The sequence below is a fragment of the Amblyomma mixtum genome, chromosome 3 (assembly GCF_055824585.1).
Source record: "Amblyomma mixtum isolate Tamu chromosome 3, ASM5582458v1, whole genome shotgun sequence".
Classification (NCBI taxonomy): Eukaryota; Metazoa; Arthropoda; class Arachnida; order Ixodida; family Ixodidae; genus Amblyomma; species Amblyomma mixtum.
In genome coordinates, this window is record NC_143014.1 from 278,452,475 (window position 1) to 278,468,694 (window position 16,220).

Consider the following 16,220-nt stretch of genomic DNA (forward strand, 5'->3'; position numbering starts at 1 on the left):
TGAGAGTGAGTGAGTGAGAATGAGTGAGTGAGTGAGAGTGAGTGAGTGAGAGTGAGTGAGATTGAGTGAGTGAGAGTGAGTGAGTGAAAGTGAGTGAGTGAGTGATGCCCACCCTTCTCACCTCGTGCTGTTGGCCGGGCGGGGCACCGTTGTCGTCGACGCACGCCGTGCCATGCTCCTGAGCCTGAAGCGCGCCTGCCAGGCGAGCAGCGCGGCCTGCGTGTCGCAGGTGCTGACGAAGGAGGGCTGCTGCAGCCAGCCGGAACACACGAATGCGTAGAAGTCGTCGCACGGGCTGACGCTGCTGCTCAGCGTCTCCTGTAATCAACCACAGAGGGAAGCACGAATCAGTGACATACGCGCACATTTTGCATTTTATGGGGTTTAACGTCCCCAAGCGACTCGGGCTATGAGGGACGCCGCACTGGAGCGCTCCGGGAATTTCGACCACCTGGGCTTCTTTAACGTGCACTGGCATCGCACAGTACACGGGCCTCTAGCATTTCGCCTCCACTGAATGCGACCGCCACGGCCGGGATTAAACCTGCGTCTTTCGGGTCAGCAGCCGATACGCCGTAACCACTGAGCCACCGCGGCGGCTTCCGCACAGGAAGAGTCGGCAAGGTTCCAAGAACAGAGAGCGCTTGCGCAACACATCATTAGCAGTGACTCCCTGCGGACACCGCTTGCCATGCGCAGACTTCCGCTTTGTTGCTGTTCTCTTTCTCTCGGGTGTGCTGTAGGCACTGAAATGCAACTCACCTCACACACATTTATTTATTTATTCAAGTTACTCACAGGCTCCTTTACATTGGAGCATTGTGTGAGTGGGGCAGTACATTGAAGTTAGAGAACAGCGCAAAAAAAACACAAAAGAACAAAAAAAAACCGACAGAAGAAAAACGTTATACAATAGTTAGCAGGAGGCACTCAGTAGAATACAAATAAAGTAATACAACACACAATAATTACAAGTTTCAAAATGTGGCAACATGGAAATGGAACACGATTTGACAGTGAGGCTAAAAAGTGCACAAGTTAGTTCACACTAAGCAGCAATAAAACATTTTTCGCAAGAATACAGAGAACTGAGACACTAGGCGAGGATTGCGGTTATTTTATCACGAAATGTAGCAGGATTTCTGGTATTAGTAGCATCGTCAGGAAGGCTGTTCCAATAGTTTATGGCACGTGGGAGAGCTGACATGTTGAATGCTTTTGTATGACCAAAAATACGCGTAAAGCTGCTATGATTATGGAGGCGATGAGATGTGCGACATGGCCGTGACAAAGGTAATGTGTGACTGTGAAGACTGAAAATCATTTTATGAAATAAACAAAGAAGAGCTACGGTACGACGTGATTCTAAAGACTCAAGTGATAGCGATAACTTGATGTTAGTGACGCTGGAATGGCGGTTATAATCGCGAGCGATGAAGCGTGCAGCACGGTTCTGTATAGATTCGAGATTACGTGTTAGATACGCTTGGTGAGGTGACCAGATGGGTGATGCAAATTCTAGTTGTGGGCGGACAAACGTCTGGTAGGCTAGTTTTCGAGTGTCAGATGGTGCACCATGAAGATTACGCTTTAAGTATCCAAGGGTTCGTGAAGCCTTAGCTGTAATTTTATTAATGTGTGTCGACCAGGAAAGGTTTTGATTTAGGTGAATGCCGAGATATTTATATGAGGACGCTGTTGTCACATGATTACTGCTGAGCGAGTAGGTGAAAGAAGAGTTTGAAAGTTTACGGCTGAAAGTCATTGATTTACACTTATCAGTGTTGACCGGCATTAGCCACATGGAACACCAGTTTGTTATATGGTCTAGATCTTTCTGTAAAGCGATATGATCGGATGGATTAGAAATTCTGCGGTAAATAATGCAGTCGTCAGCAAACAAACGGATGTTAGAGGTAATGTCGGTTGGCAGATCGTTAATATATATTAAAAATAGTAACGGGCCCAGGACACTGCCCTGGGGAACACCGGACGATACTTCAGAGAGAGAGGATGAACAATTATTTATACTGGTAAATTGTTTGCGAAATGAGAGGAAATTTCTAATCCATGATAGCGTTAATGAGTCGATATTTAAAGCAGAGAATTTGGCAATTAAACGACAATGTGCTACCCGATCAAATGCCTTAGAAAAGTCGATGAAAATGCAATCAGTCTGTTGGTTATCATTCATGTTAGTCAGAATTTCGTGCGTAAATTCCATGAGTTGTGTATCGCACGACAGTCCTTTTCTAAAACCGTGCTGATGAGGGTAAAAAAAGCGGTTTTGTTCAAGGTGCTGCGCAACATTTGAAGCAATGATATGTTCTAGAAGCTTACATGCAATACTGGTTAAAGATATAGGTCGGTAGTTACTGATGTTACTTCTGTCTCCGGATTTGAACACGGGGATGACTTTGCCTATTTTCCAATCAAACGGAAGTTCACCTGTAGATAAAGACTGCTGAAAAATGTGATACAAGATTAAGCTGCTCGAGTTTATAGTGAGTTTAAGAATTTTGGCGTTGATTCCGTCAGCACCAGAGCTAGTGGACATTTTAAGGTTTTTGATTAGTGACGCGATGCCTTCAACAGTTAATTCAATAGGGGTCATATATCTGTAGTCGACTTCGGCGGTGGCAGGAATGTTAGAAAGATCTTCGTGGGTGAACACTGAAGTAAAATAATTGTTAAAGATAGTCGCACTTTCTTCGTCAGTAATGAAATTTCCGGTATTGTCCTGTAGAGCGATTTGGGCATGAGTGTTAGCTGGGGATATTGTACGCCAGAATTTTTTAGGGTTGTTGCGCATAAGGGATTGAAGATCATGAGAATAAAATTGATGTCTCGCTTTACGAACGGCACGGCAGTATTGTTTTTCACAGTCTTTCTGTTGCAGTTTCAGAGAGGGAGATCCAGATTTTTTCATTGCTTTAAATAAGCGCTTCTTTTTATTCTTAATTGTGCGAAGTGACCTATGATACCATGGCTTAGAAATGTTGACCCGAAATGAAATTTGTGGTACGTGAGCAACCATTAATGACAGCAACTTTTCTTTAAATAAGGTCCAGTTTTCATTGACGGTACGGGAAGAGAAAGTGGAAAGGTACGAGGAGCAAAATTCTTGCAGACCAACGTTAAGAGCATTGCAATCAGCTTTTTTATAGTTGAAGATGAGCTTAGACGTGAGATGCCGCGTATGTGATGGGATGCTAACTGCAAAATTAAGAATCAGATGGTCACTGAATCCCTCACTAGTAGAGACGGTGCTTGAATTGTCGGGGCATGAAGTCAAAACAAGGTCAAGAATATTCGTTCCGCGTGTGGGTTGGTTTACTAACTGAGTTAAAGAAAAATCTAAAGTTAAGTCGATGAAGTCTTTAGAACAGCGAGAGTCAGAGGTGAGGTTAGACCAGTCAATGTCCGGGAAATTGAAGTCCCCCGTCAGAAAAATATTTGCTTTAGGAAACTTGGTCCTTATGGCACTGAGGTTATCGCGCAAGTGAGATATGAAAGCTGCGGAGCTATCTGGTGGTCTGTAACATGCACCTATTATTGAATTAACGAATGATGACGTAATGCAGATCCATATAATCTCAAGGGGACTGGGTAAATTAACAAGATGAGATGCTATACGCTTCCTGACGGCTATTAGGACACCTCCTCCTCTTTTGTTTTCTCTATCTTTTCGGAAGATTATGTACTCGTTGGTATCGGGCAGTACCTCAGTGTCAGAAATATCAAGATTAAGCCACGTTTCAGTTAATGCTAAAATGTCACACTCACTGTTCTCCAGGTAAGAACATAGTTCAACACGTTTGGGTAGCAAACTACGCATATTAGTGCATGATAAGTGTAAACGTGATGGCGTGTGATTACGAGAAGTAGAATTTGAATGATCGATTGTACCAGCTATCTTTTCCCGTGTGAGCTATCTTGTAGATCGAATGACGCTCCCAGACGCAGCATCAAATACGAAGGTGGCGTCACCGATGTGCAGTCTGTCTACGCTAAGCTTAGACTACCACTTTCTATGCTTTCTAGACTACCACTAAATTCCCTCAGGACACTGAGTGCATTGAGGGCGTATACCTGCGGCGAAAAGTACGCAGTGTAGGCTGTACACTGTCACGTACATAATTATATTGTTACCACTCATGACGACATCACTGGACCTTATTTAATCCAAGTGAGCGTGGACCTCGAATCTTAACCAGGAACCTGCTTGAATGGAGGGACGAACAATTGCGGTCGGACACGGGAAAGTGAGGATGCGGGCGACAAAATGCACGAATTGCATTAAATGCAAGCGTGACAAGGCAGGGGCCACTGACTCATCGACCGAGATGCTTGAACCGAGCAAGTTAGGAAGCAAACGGTGGACGTCGCTGGAGAGGTGCGCAGGAGAGGTAGATTATAACGCCACAGCGTTAAGGAGCTCGTCGCAAAAAATCCGGCGTCGGCGTCATTGACCGTGAGTGAAAAATCCGCGAAAAAGGCGCGAAAAATCTCCAGAGAAGCAACTTAGGAGGCAGGAGTGCCACCTAGGTCAAGCGACCATGCGCCGTCATCATAACCTGCCCGCAGGTGGCCGTTAATGGCCGTTAACCTGGGTTGCACAATCAAAGTGTTAGCGCGACATCTGACACTTTGATTGTGCAACCCAGGTTAACGGCCACCTGCCACGGTGGTAGTAGTAGTAGTAGTGGGTTAATGTAACAATAAATAGCCACCACTACTACTACTACCGTGGCAGGTGGCCATTAATAGTCGTTAACCTGGGTTGCACAATCAAAGTGTCAGATGTCGGGCAAGTTGGTTTGCTGGCAAAGTATTTTTTTAGCCCAAATACGACACAGAAACAAAGAAAGAAAGAAAGAAAGAAAGAAAGAAAGGAAGAAAGAAAGAGAGAAAGAAGGAAGGAAAGAAAGAGAGAAAGAAAGAAAGAAAGGAAGGAAGAAAGAGAGAGAAAGAAAGAAAGAAGGAAAGAAAGAAAGAAAGGAAGAAAGAAAGAAAGAAAGAAAGAAAGAAAGAAAGAAATAAAGAAAGAAAGAAATAAAGAAAGAAAGGAAGAAAGGAAGAAAGGAATAAAGAAAGAAAGAAAGAAAGAAAGAAAGAAAGAAAGAAAGAAAGAAAGAAAGAAAGAAAGAAAGAAAGAAAGAAAGAAAGAAAGAAAGAAAGAAAGAAAGAAAGAAAGAAAGAAAGAAAGAAAGAAAGAAAGAAAGAAAGAAAGAAAGAAAGAAAGAAAGACTCAAAACGGACAAGCGCCCGTGTTTGTCTTTCTTTCTTGCGTCTGAGTTGCACAAGGCTCAACGGTGGCAGCACCTGCCATCGCAGGGCAGTGGTGCATCTCTTGATCGCCCTACCACTGCGCCAGAAGCCATACGAGGGCTCCCAGGGATCTATGATTGTGGAGCAGAGAATGGCCAATTCTGCATATATGGGCATTAACCCATTATCGCTATCGTGTCATACCTTTAAGGCGGAGCTTAAGCCTCCCTTCCAATTTTTTTTGTTTGTCGCCCAGCGAACTCATCTAATGGGTTAATAGTTTGACACGCAGTCGAAGACGTTGGAAAACATGACAGGTGATGCTCTAAAGTGCGAAAACCTGCCTCATTAAGACGGCGGTGCGCTGACTTCCGGCTTCGCTGATAATGACGTCAGAGGCTACTTATTCCTCCCGCCGCGGGATGCGTTCTCGGAGACGTGAGAAAGCGCGAGAGCGTGACGCACTTCTTTAGCGTGGTTTTGTCCCCGGTCAAGAGGAAGTAAAGATCTCGCCTTGAGCAGTGCTCCGGCCAGACGGCACGAGGTGGCGTTGCAGAGCTGCGCCGGGCGCCGCGACGTGCCTTTGGAGGCCACGTTACCCAGCGCCATCGGCCGGTGGCTGCGCGTGAGCACCAGGAGCACCGTGGTCATCACCACCACCAGGGCGAGTAGCACCAGCCCAGTGCGGACCAGCAGCTTTTGTTGGTAGGGGCTGAGGCGGCGCTCCGTCAAGCTGAAGTCCATGGCTGCGATAAAAAGAACCGGGGGAGGAACCAGTGTTCTTAGTGGGAGACACCCAACGAAAGACACTTTCTTACTTTGTTTTTTTTTTTTTTTTTTTTGGGGGGGGGGGTAGGCAGTTAGTCTCATACAGTGGGGAGTAAAACAGTTAGGACTGCTAAAGTGATGAATCATCAGAGCGGCGGAATGACAAGGCGGGACACTGTGGTTCGCAGACATGCGAATAATGCAAATTCAGTGTGTTTCCACTCTTGAGTTTAAGGGGAGTTCTGCACAGGCACCGACTGCGAAGAATTGCTTTACAGCGCCGAAGTCAATTGCCCATTCCTGGATTGAGTGATAATGGAGAAAAATATAATTAGTTTTGAGGAAAGAAAAGTCTCAGTGACTGTCTCACTCTGATAGAAGCCTCAACCGCGTCGTGAGAGAAGGAGCATAGGCACCTTTTGAGTTCCGCCTCCATCGAAACGCGGCCGCCGCGGTCGGGTACTGTAGCCGGAGTACTCGGGGTCGAACTTGACCACGGCGGCCGCGTTTCGACGGAGGCAAAACGCAAAAGGCGCCCGTGTGCTGGGCGATGTCAGTACGCGTTAAAGATCCCCAGGTGGTCCGCATTATTCCGAAGCCGTTGAGATGGCTGCTCTTTCTCTCTTTCTTCTTTCCATTTCACCTTCCTTCCTCCCCTCACGGTACGGTTGAAGTGTCCACAGAGAAGTGAGACAGTTTCCACGCCTTTTATTTCCTGAAAAGCAATTATTCATTTGGGATGAAAAAAGGAAACAGGCGCTGTAGTAGAAGACGTATACTAACAAGAGGAGCGCTTTTAAGCGTACTTTGTCTTTCACGTGACCCTGGCCAACATCAACTAAGTGTATTTGGCCTTGCATGTGGTGTTGGTTTAAGTGAAATTGGTCTTGCAATGGGTGTCGGCCAAGGTGCGTTTCGTTCCTAGCAGAGGATGCAGCTGAGCAGCCCCTGTCTTTTCATCACCCCAGCGAAGGACAATAAGTCTGTCTGGAGCTCTCGCACGTAAGGCGTATTGGAAGCCGAGGATGAACGGAGATCGGTTTGGTTTGGTTCATGGGGTTTAACGTCCCAAAGCGACTCAGACTATGAGGGACGCCGTTGTGAAGGGCTCCTGAAATTTCGACCACCTGGGGTTCTTTAACGTGCACTGACATCGCACAGTACACGGGCCTCTAGAATTTCGCCTCCATCGAAATTCGACTGCCGCGGCCGGGATCGAACCCACGTCTTTCGGGTCAGCAGCCAAGCACCGTAACCACTGAGCCACCGCGGCGGCTGAACAGAAAAGCGTAAATCACATGCAAGTTCTGGGGCCTCACCTTGTTGTGATCGTCAGTGTTGTAGTCCCCGTTATAGTGTTCGTTGGACATTAACGTTTATGGACGCAATCGTGTTTTCTTCGGTGTCGAGCAAGAAGGCAGTTTTCGTGGCCGCACCCTCTTCTTCTCATCGACCACACGCTCTTGGTAAGAACCAGCCTGCGTGTTGGTGATGATGATGATGATGATGATGATGTCCTCCTGCGTATTGCCGGTTTAGGGCATGAGACACGCCACAATTTTTTGCCTTTTCTTTACTTCCTACAACAGCGTGAATATCACATGTGATCGATAAAAACTTTTTAATCTCGAAACTTCCTCCACAATTCTATATATATTTTTTCATTAGTAAGCATTTTAAAAGTGTCAGCTCTTATTCACCACGTTTCTCGATTTCTTGGGGTCTGCTACCACCTCCCTTCGGCATGAAATTTTCCAAGTCCTAGGAATTCAAGATGGCAGCCCCCACAGTAAATCGATATAGAAACCCAACTGGTGATTGATTGGTGGCGTCATTACTATATCGAATAGGTGATTGGTGACGTCACTGATTTTGTGACGTCATAATTAACTAGTCACATGACTATGTTTAATCGCTTTTAACTCAGTAATTAATGAGGCATCATTAACATAATTAGATATTTGGAATTCTCTATATGAGTAGAACAGGTTAGACATCACTATTCTCTAATTAGGTTAATATTTAGTTAACCTAATTAACATGACTTAACATGGTGGCCATGTCGTCAGCACTCGGCAGCTCACAATTTCATGCCTCATAGTGACCGGCACCTACCGCCTTGAGGTAAGGAAAAATAGCCCTCCAAAGAATCAAAAAACTTTTTCGGCCCAAATTGGCCAAAAATATTCTACCTCAAGGAGGTAGGCGCCCGCTCGCCGTAAGGTATGGAAAAGTAGCCTAATCACGAGGCGATACATCACATGGACGATAGGTGGCGCTACCGAACAGCTAACGCTCGTTACTTCAACGCCTTCCAGGCAGTCGCGGCATTTTTTTTCCGCGTGCATTCATATTAAGGCTTTGTAGTGTAGGTTTAGCAGGATGTCATTAACCCGCGTTTGTTCGCCGACCCTGCCCCCCGCACTCTGCCCTCTTCCTATCTCTTAAAGGAATATATATAGATACAAAGTTCTTTGCTTGCGTGTTTTCTTCTCTCAAACAATGCGTTAGACATTGGTACACACAGAACCGCAGCGGTGGCTCAGTGGTTATGGCGCTCGGCTGCTGACCCGAAAGACGCGGGTTCGATCCCGGCCGCGGCGGTCGAATTTCGATGGAGGCGATAGTCTAGAGGTCCGTGTACTGTGCGATGTCAGTGCACGTTGAAGAGCCCCAATTTCCGGAGCCCTTCACTACGGCGTCCCTCATAGCTTGAGTCGCTTTGGGACGTTAAACCCCAATAAACAAAATCACTATCACTATCGGCAGCCATAATTATCACTTCCATCACTGCCATCAACTGTTGCTTAATCAACTTTCACATTTTATGTTAATTAACATACAACTTATGATTGCCATTTCCTGCGGGCACTTTTGCGGACAACTTTCCTCCACGCCACTCACGAGCCAAGAAAGGCTTTCGCCTTAATATGGGAGTCATTCCGCTGGGTCACGATTCAAGGATGGCGTGGTCGGCAGCCTCCAAGAAACGTCAGTGACCGGGGTCTTGCCGCGGTGCACGTGCACGTACCGTCAGATATTGCCCTATGTCGATGCACATGCTAAGCATTATTCGGGCGTACGGTCGAATCATTTGTTTGAAGATTATAGTCAGTCCTTTTACGGTGACTGATGCAGCTGAATCTCAGAACTAACAACAAAAGTTCGACCATGTACGCGGTCCCTTTGTCAGCTATGATGAGTGCAGGAGCTCCGTGCCTGAGGACAATGTTTTCAACGAAGAACTGGGCTGCTTCAGCTGCGGTGTCCCTGGGTAGAGCTTTTGTCTCCACGTACACGATGTGGTAACCGAGTGCGACAACTATCCATTTGTTTTCAACAATAGATATGGAAAAACTTTTGAGGACACTTTGGCAACTAAAGTGTTGAGAGGCTAAAGCTTTTTTTGGCACGCTGCTTTTGCGAATGCTTGCGATTAATTACACTTAATTCACAATTACTCCACTCGAACCACCTCGCTCCATCTACACTCTCTTCTAAACATTCAAATTTCGCTCCACACGTCGACTGCGCCTACACTTCCGCTCACACGGTACTGCACTTCCGGTGATTCAGATTTCGCGCCACTTCCGCCCCAACCACGGCCACTTTTGGTCCGTTTTTTTTTTCTATAATTAATTACCTAATCACTCTACAGTCATCAAATTTGACCTATAGGTTTATTTTTTCTCCTATATCTGAAGCAACCATTGATTTTCTTCTATCTTTTTTAGTTCCCGAGTTAAACGCATGGGACACGCTTTGTTAACGGACGGACGATAGCCTGAGCTATTAAAGGCTTTCGCCTTAAAAGACGCCATAAGGTCCATTACGATTTGCTGAAATGGTGTTCCTGGGACTTGGAGGGGATGGAGTAGCCCGGCTGGTTTTACGGATGGCGACTGAATGCGCTGAGAGTCTGTAGAGGAGCAAACATACTGCTGAATCGCCGCCGCCAGTTTCGGCCAATACTACCCATGCTTGATCTTAGCAAAGGTGCCAATGTGCGGGTGTAGCCTTGGTGGCCGGCGGTTGCCTCGTCGTAGCATTTTTGAAAGATTTATTTTCGCAGGGTCTTTGGGACTACAAGTGTGTGGTTGCTTCCTTCGGAAATGAAGTTTTAGAGCGCCGTTCTTAGGCGCCCGTTCCTGCGTTCCGCGTCGTAGTTGTCGTCGGCGTAACACACCACCTGACAGGCTGACAGGTGATATGCTACAGGTGGCGCGTTGGCGGGCAGTAGCAGAGCGAAACGCCACCTGCCACGGCGTGAGCGGAGGAACGGACATCAGGAAGGTGGCCGCCACGGGAAGATCCCGGAGGGTGGCTAGCAGCGTAACGCGCCACCTTCCAGATGTGGCAGGTGGCGTGTGAAGAACTGCGTTCAAATTTCGCATTACTGTCTATAGTAATCGCCTGTCAACTTTTTGTTCTTTCCTGTAAAGAACGTCACCGCGAAGATGATGACAGTCCTCGTGCAAAGGTCTTAGGCACAAACGGTGTTGGATTTTCTAAGAAGCCATTAAAGGTGCACTGAAGAGGATTCTGAACTTGTCTTTTTGCCGCGGGAACTCGATCTACACGTTCCTAGCATTCTTAGAAACTGCAACTTATTGCCCTCTATGGCCGATTTCCCTAATTAAATTGAATTAACGTCCGGCTCCCGCCCTTTTTTTGAATTCTGCCTCGTACGATGGGCGGAGTCGACCAACGCGTGAAGTTCCTTTCAGCCAGCTCCGTGGAGGCTTTGCTTTCGCTTTATTTTGTTTTTTTAGGTTTCCATGAATAAATAGTTTCATTCGCAGATAATATAGCCGCAAAATAAGCCCGAAGAAATAAAAATACGCGCGGACTATTTGCTACTACGGACTACTACGTATTACTCCGCCGATGGCAGAGCGGCAAGCCGCCACGGGACTGGGTGAAAGGCACTCCACGCGTTGGTCGACTCCGCCCACCGTACGAGGCAGAATTCAAAAAAAAAAGGGCGGGAGCCGGCCGTTAATTCGATTTAATTTGGGAAATCGGCCATACAGGGCAATAAGTCGCAGTTTCTAAGAATGCTGGGAACGTGTAGATCGAGTTCCCGCGGCAAAAAGACAAGTTCAGATTCCTCTTCAGTGCACCTTTAAGAGGGAGCAACTAATGGTCCTCTCGTTGCTGATGCGAAGTAGTTGTTGCATCTAGAAGTCCTAAAATGTCGTGTCTTCATTTGCCATGGTGGCAGGTTCGACTGCCGCTCGTGAAAGGCAGTCGGCGTCCGTATGCTTCTTCCCAGATTAGTAAACTACCGTCACGCCAACCTGTTGGAGCCGAAGCCCCCAACGCGCGAGTCTGCCAAGTAGGTCTTTCAAGTTCGTAAGCCAGCAGAGGGAGTGATGGCCGCTAATAACGGGAAAGGGGTGGCGGTACAAGTAGGGGCGCAACTTCATAACCACCCATACCACTGCAAGGCATTCTTTCTCTGTGGCTAAGTAGTCGACTACCTTGGACGACAGAGATTTGCTGGTTTATACGATTACTTTTTCCGCACCGTCCTTAAGTTGCACAAGCACAGCGCCTAAACTCACAAAGCTTGCATCCGTGCGTAGCAGCGTAGGGATGTCTTCATCAAAGTGCTCCAGGACAGGCGGCCGCTCTGGAGGCGTGACTGCAGGTCTTTGAATGCTCTTTCTTGCTCTTCATCGCATTCAGCGTTGTCGCATGTCAGTGATGTTAAGGGCTAGGTACTGCGGGAGAAGCCAACAATAAATCGGTGACAATAGGTGCAAAGTCGCGGGAAGCACCGTATAACGTCTTCTTGTCCGTAGGCGTAGGGAACTTGGCGATTGCTGCGAACTTCTCGGGATCGGATTGAACACAGTGTTGACTAACGTCATTATTATATAGAGTTGAAGCTGCTGGTAACCAATATGGCACTTATCAGATTTCAGTGTTTTATGACCTGAAACACAGAAACCAAACGTCTCAGGTGCTCCTCGAAAGTGGTTGAGAACACAAACTGTTGTGAGCCACTACGTGGCGTAACAATATCATCAAGGTACACCAGACACTTTTGCCACTTGAGTGCCGACAGCACAGTGTCCATTAATCTTTGAAAAGTTGCTGACGCTAAGCACAAACTAAACGGCAAAACTTTAAAGGAACCCTGAAATTATCTTGATGGGCATATTCTAGTGCAACAGATCTATAGAGATGTTCTTTATGAGTATTGGAGTCAAATGTGAAAACTCTGCGTGGGCCCTATAATTTATAAATATTTTTTTTAAAATATCGCTGCTCGCATTAGCTCGCAACCGATTAGGGCGACACACCTCATTGCATCTCCCCTAACCCGATCACGTCAGTGGGCAGAAGGGCCGGCCACAACGCTCACCATATCTGCCCACTGACGTCATCGGAGAAGGAGACGCGCGTTGAGGTGTGTCGCCCTAATCGGTTGCAAACAAGTAAGAGCAGCGATTTTTAAAAACTAAATTGTAGGGTCTACGCAGAGCTTTCAAATTTGTCTCGAATACCCACAAAGACCACCTCTACAGATCTGTTCCACTAGAATGTGCCCCTCTAAATCATTTCTGGGTTCCTTCAAATTTGAAAAGCTAATCCAGCGTAAAAAATGCCGTTTTGTGCCGACACCTCTCGTCGACTTCTATAGTGCACTTTCGACTTCTGAGAATGTGTGCGACTTGTCGTTGGATCGCTTCACGTTCTTCTGGAGTCAAACGGTAACGGTTCTGACCGATCAGGCGAACAGCTTCTTCCGTTAATGCGACGTTTGGTCAAAGGCATTTGACTGACCCGAGATGTTGAAGAGAAACAGTCCGGAAACTGACCTATCAGGTCGACAAGGCTTTCCCGTTAGGCGGGCGACAAATTTGGGCTAAGGTCGACGACGGGTCCGGGCACCTGAGAGATCGATGCTTGCTTCTGCTGCAAAAAACACGTGTACCTGTGCAAGGCTGTTCTGTGGTGCAGGACCATGGCGTTACAGCGGCAAGACCAGCTGGTCATCGGCGACCACCAGGCTACGCCCTGCTCGGCGAAGGTGGCCGCGTTGTAGAGCGGTTGCCTCGCGGCTTCAAGGAAGCACCGAGCCGATGCCCTGGTTATCTTCCTCAAGGACGTGGGTTTTGGTTTCTCCAACAACGTCCAGAAGCCCTCCATTCTTCCCCTGTAAGTTCCGCTGTAAGTTACCACTGTAAGTTAATCTGTGCATCGCTGGAGCGCCGAGACACCAACTGCATAGTGGACACGGTGATAGTGGAGAAGTAGTGAGGAGAAAATGTGGCCGTATTTGATTGAAAATCGTTCGTATGCTAGTTTCAAGCCTTGAATATGGTGACAATTACATTCCTTTCCTCTCTCTGCATGTCGCTACCGATACGGCTCGGTAGCCACCGTGGTGGATCACCAGCTCGGGGAGATCAACTGCACTTCGATAAAAACCAACATCCTCGATCGAGGCTGAGGAAGCAGCAGTTGCACACGCCATCACCCAGCAGGATGACGAGCCCCATGCACACATCATTACAGACTCGCAAGCGGCGTGCAGAAGGTACAGCAGTGGACGCATATCCACTGCAGCCATTCACATACTCAAGGCGAGGACAATCACCTTTACGAGATGCTTCATCACGTGGACACCACGCCATGAGGCTGTCAAAGGGAACCAACGCGCGGACGCCAACGCCCGAGCATACGCCAATCGGGAGGCGCGCACCGAAGGGGAACTGGAAACAGTCACTAGACGGTATGGAGCCATCTTAGAACACCAACGAGCCCTCAGGAGGACCTACCTCCCTCCCCACAAAGACCTTAGTAGACAGCAGTCGGTTGCCTGGAGACAACTGCAGACTAATACATACCCCAATCTGAGTTTACTCAGCTAAATCTATCCTTCCACATATGACAACAAATGCCCGCCATTCGGTGAACACCCAACTCTTTACCCCATTACATGGGCCTGTCAGAAAATGCAGGCAGCGTCGATAAACAACACACCAACACCGGAGCAGTGGGAGGCTGCGCTGTCCAGCTGATTGCAGCTGAAGAGCAGCTCAAGCTGATTGACAGGGCTCGCAAGACTGCAAAGGCCGCTGGGGCCCTGGACTGAGGACACCCCCTACGCTGAGAGAACCCTGGTAACAATAAAGTTTTTTATTAATTCATCCATTCATTCTGTCAACACTACCACTTCTATAAGCCGTAAAAGTGTCTTGTTTTTCGGTACTACGCCAATCCTAATCTTTAGTTCCTCTCGTTAGGTTGGCTTTCTCTCACACACATGTTTTGAAGGTAAAGCACGCTTGTAAGGGCGTAATCGTTAGATTGAAAGTATTTGAGGCACGGTGTAAGATAGTCACTCTTGGACAACTTCATCCAATTACCGTTCTCTATAAAAATTGATTTTCTGGCTTTTTTCTCGCCTGTCCGACAGCAATGTTAATTGATTTATTCCCCAAATAATTCCTGTTGAAGGCCCTTTTTCTTTTTCTTTTTTCTCCTCTTTTTTTCTTTCTTTTTCTTTTGTTTACCTACTTACTCGCTTGTTTTTTTTTTTTTTGAAGTGTTCACAGCTGTATCTACATGTGTCTTAAGTTTATGTTCCAACTTTGTTCTTTGTGACTTGATTACTATTCGCCCCCCCCCCCCCCCCCCCCCCCTAAGTAATGCCCCCTGGGGCCCTTAAGGGTAAATAAATGATGATGATGATGATGATGAAAAGACGTATTTAACGACGAGAAAATTAGATTTAAATATCATCTTGCCAGTCGGCTCAAACTCATGACGTCATTTCCGAAAAAGACGGCTTGACAACGTTTCGAAGTGAATAGCGGTGCAGCGTAGCCTATGGGATGCGCACCTAAATAGTCGACGCATGCGCTTTAGTTGCGAAATCGGCCACTGATGGCGACACCTCTCTTTTGTTTTCTGGCATTTACTAGCTTATAAAAGTGCCGTTTTCGGTGAGAGTGGTTTCTTTGGGATCACACCAGAGTACCCAACACACGATAAGAGTAGGGTACGATATGCGAAATGCGCAGCGCCATCTCTTGGCGCTCCGAGAACTAGGCCCGCCACGTTTGCTCAGTAGAGAAAACGAGACCGCTGCCCAGCGTTGGGTTAAAACGGCTGCACTCCATTTGAAATGTGAAATGGAAATGCACTGTTGCACTACGTTGTGCAATTTGCGAGGACACTACAATGCGTGCAGGAACCAGGCGCGTTTCAGCATCTCGCTTTTTAATTATTTTTTTTTTTGCTCTTTGCCAAGGTTTTACTAACACCAAATGCCACGCGAGGTATCGTGTCAGCACGCCGGCCGCTGCAGATTTTGCTTTCTGCGCAGATTTTGTTGCGGAAGCAACACTACGCTAGGTGTGAGCGCTTTCGCGGAGCCCCGGAGAGCCCCAACTGCGCATGCGCGAGGAGCGAGTGTGAGACAGTTACTGCGCAATTTCCTTTCCTCAAATACAATTTTCATTTCCTTCATTACGGCCCCTCTTTCTTTTTCTTCTTTCGCTCCCACTTCCTCCTTTCCTCTACAAACGGATGACGGGTGTCCACCGAGATATGTGAGACAGTTACTGCATCATTTCCTTTCCTCAAAAACCAATTTTTTTCGTCTAATTTTATTATTGTTGCGGCAAGCTGAAAGAGCTTGCTCCGCAACGAAGCCATTTGTCCAGCATTTCGAGCCTGCAGACGCAGCTTGGCCAGCGTATCGAGTTCATGCATTCATCTACTGCTGTAGGCCTTTGTAGCGAAAGCTACATTGGCCACGAATTCGCGATTTCGCTGTGGCGGTGCTCCGAGGAGGCACAGAGACCGAGCTTGGGCCGTTGCCTAGCAACAGCAACCGCCGCAGCTGGCGGACGCCGCGCGCTCGCAGCGCCATCTGGCATGACGTCACACCGCGCGCCTCGTCGTTGCGCTCGCCTCCGCTCCCTTCGCCAGCTGTGTCGCATGCCTGGTAACGTGTCGTGCAAAGTTGCTTGAACACAATATATTCTAGCCTAATGTCTCATCTTGAATCTGTTCTGTTCACACCAAATCAGCACGGTTATCGCAAATATCAATTCCTGCGGAACTGAACTGCTCGCTTTTACCAAAGATTTGTTTTCCATTTTGGATTTTCTATCATATGTGGTTTGCATTTTTATCGATTTTCCGAAGGCATTTGA

The 16,220-nt window shown here is 47.3% G+C and overlaps 1 pseudogene; it reads right to left on the reverse strand.

The window, feature by feature from the left end:
• LOC149354989 (endothelin-converting enzyme 1-like) overlaps positions 1-13,553 on the reverse strand; it is a 37,057-nt pseudogene extending 23,504 nt beyond the window's left edge.
• Positions 13,554-16,220: the final 2,667 nt, after the last annotated feature.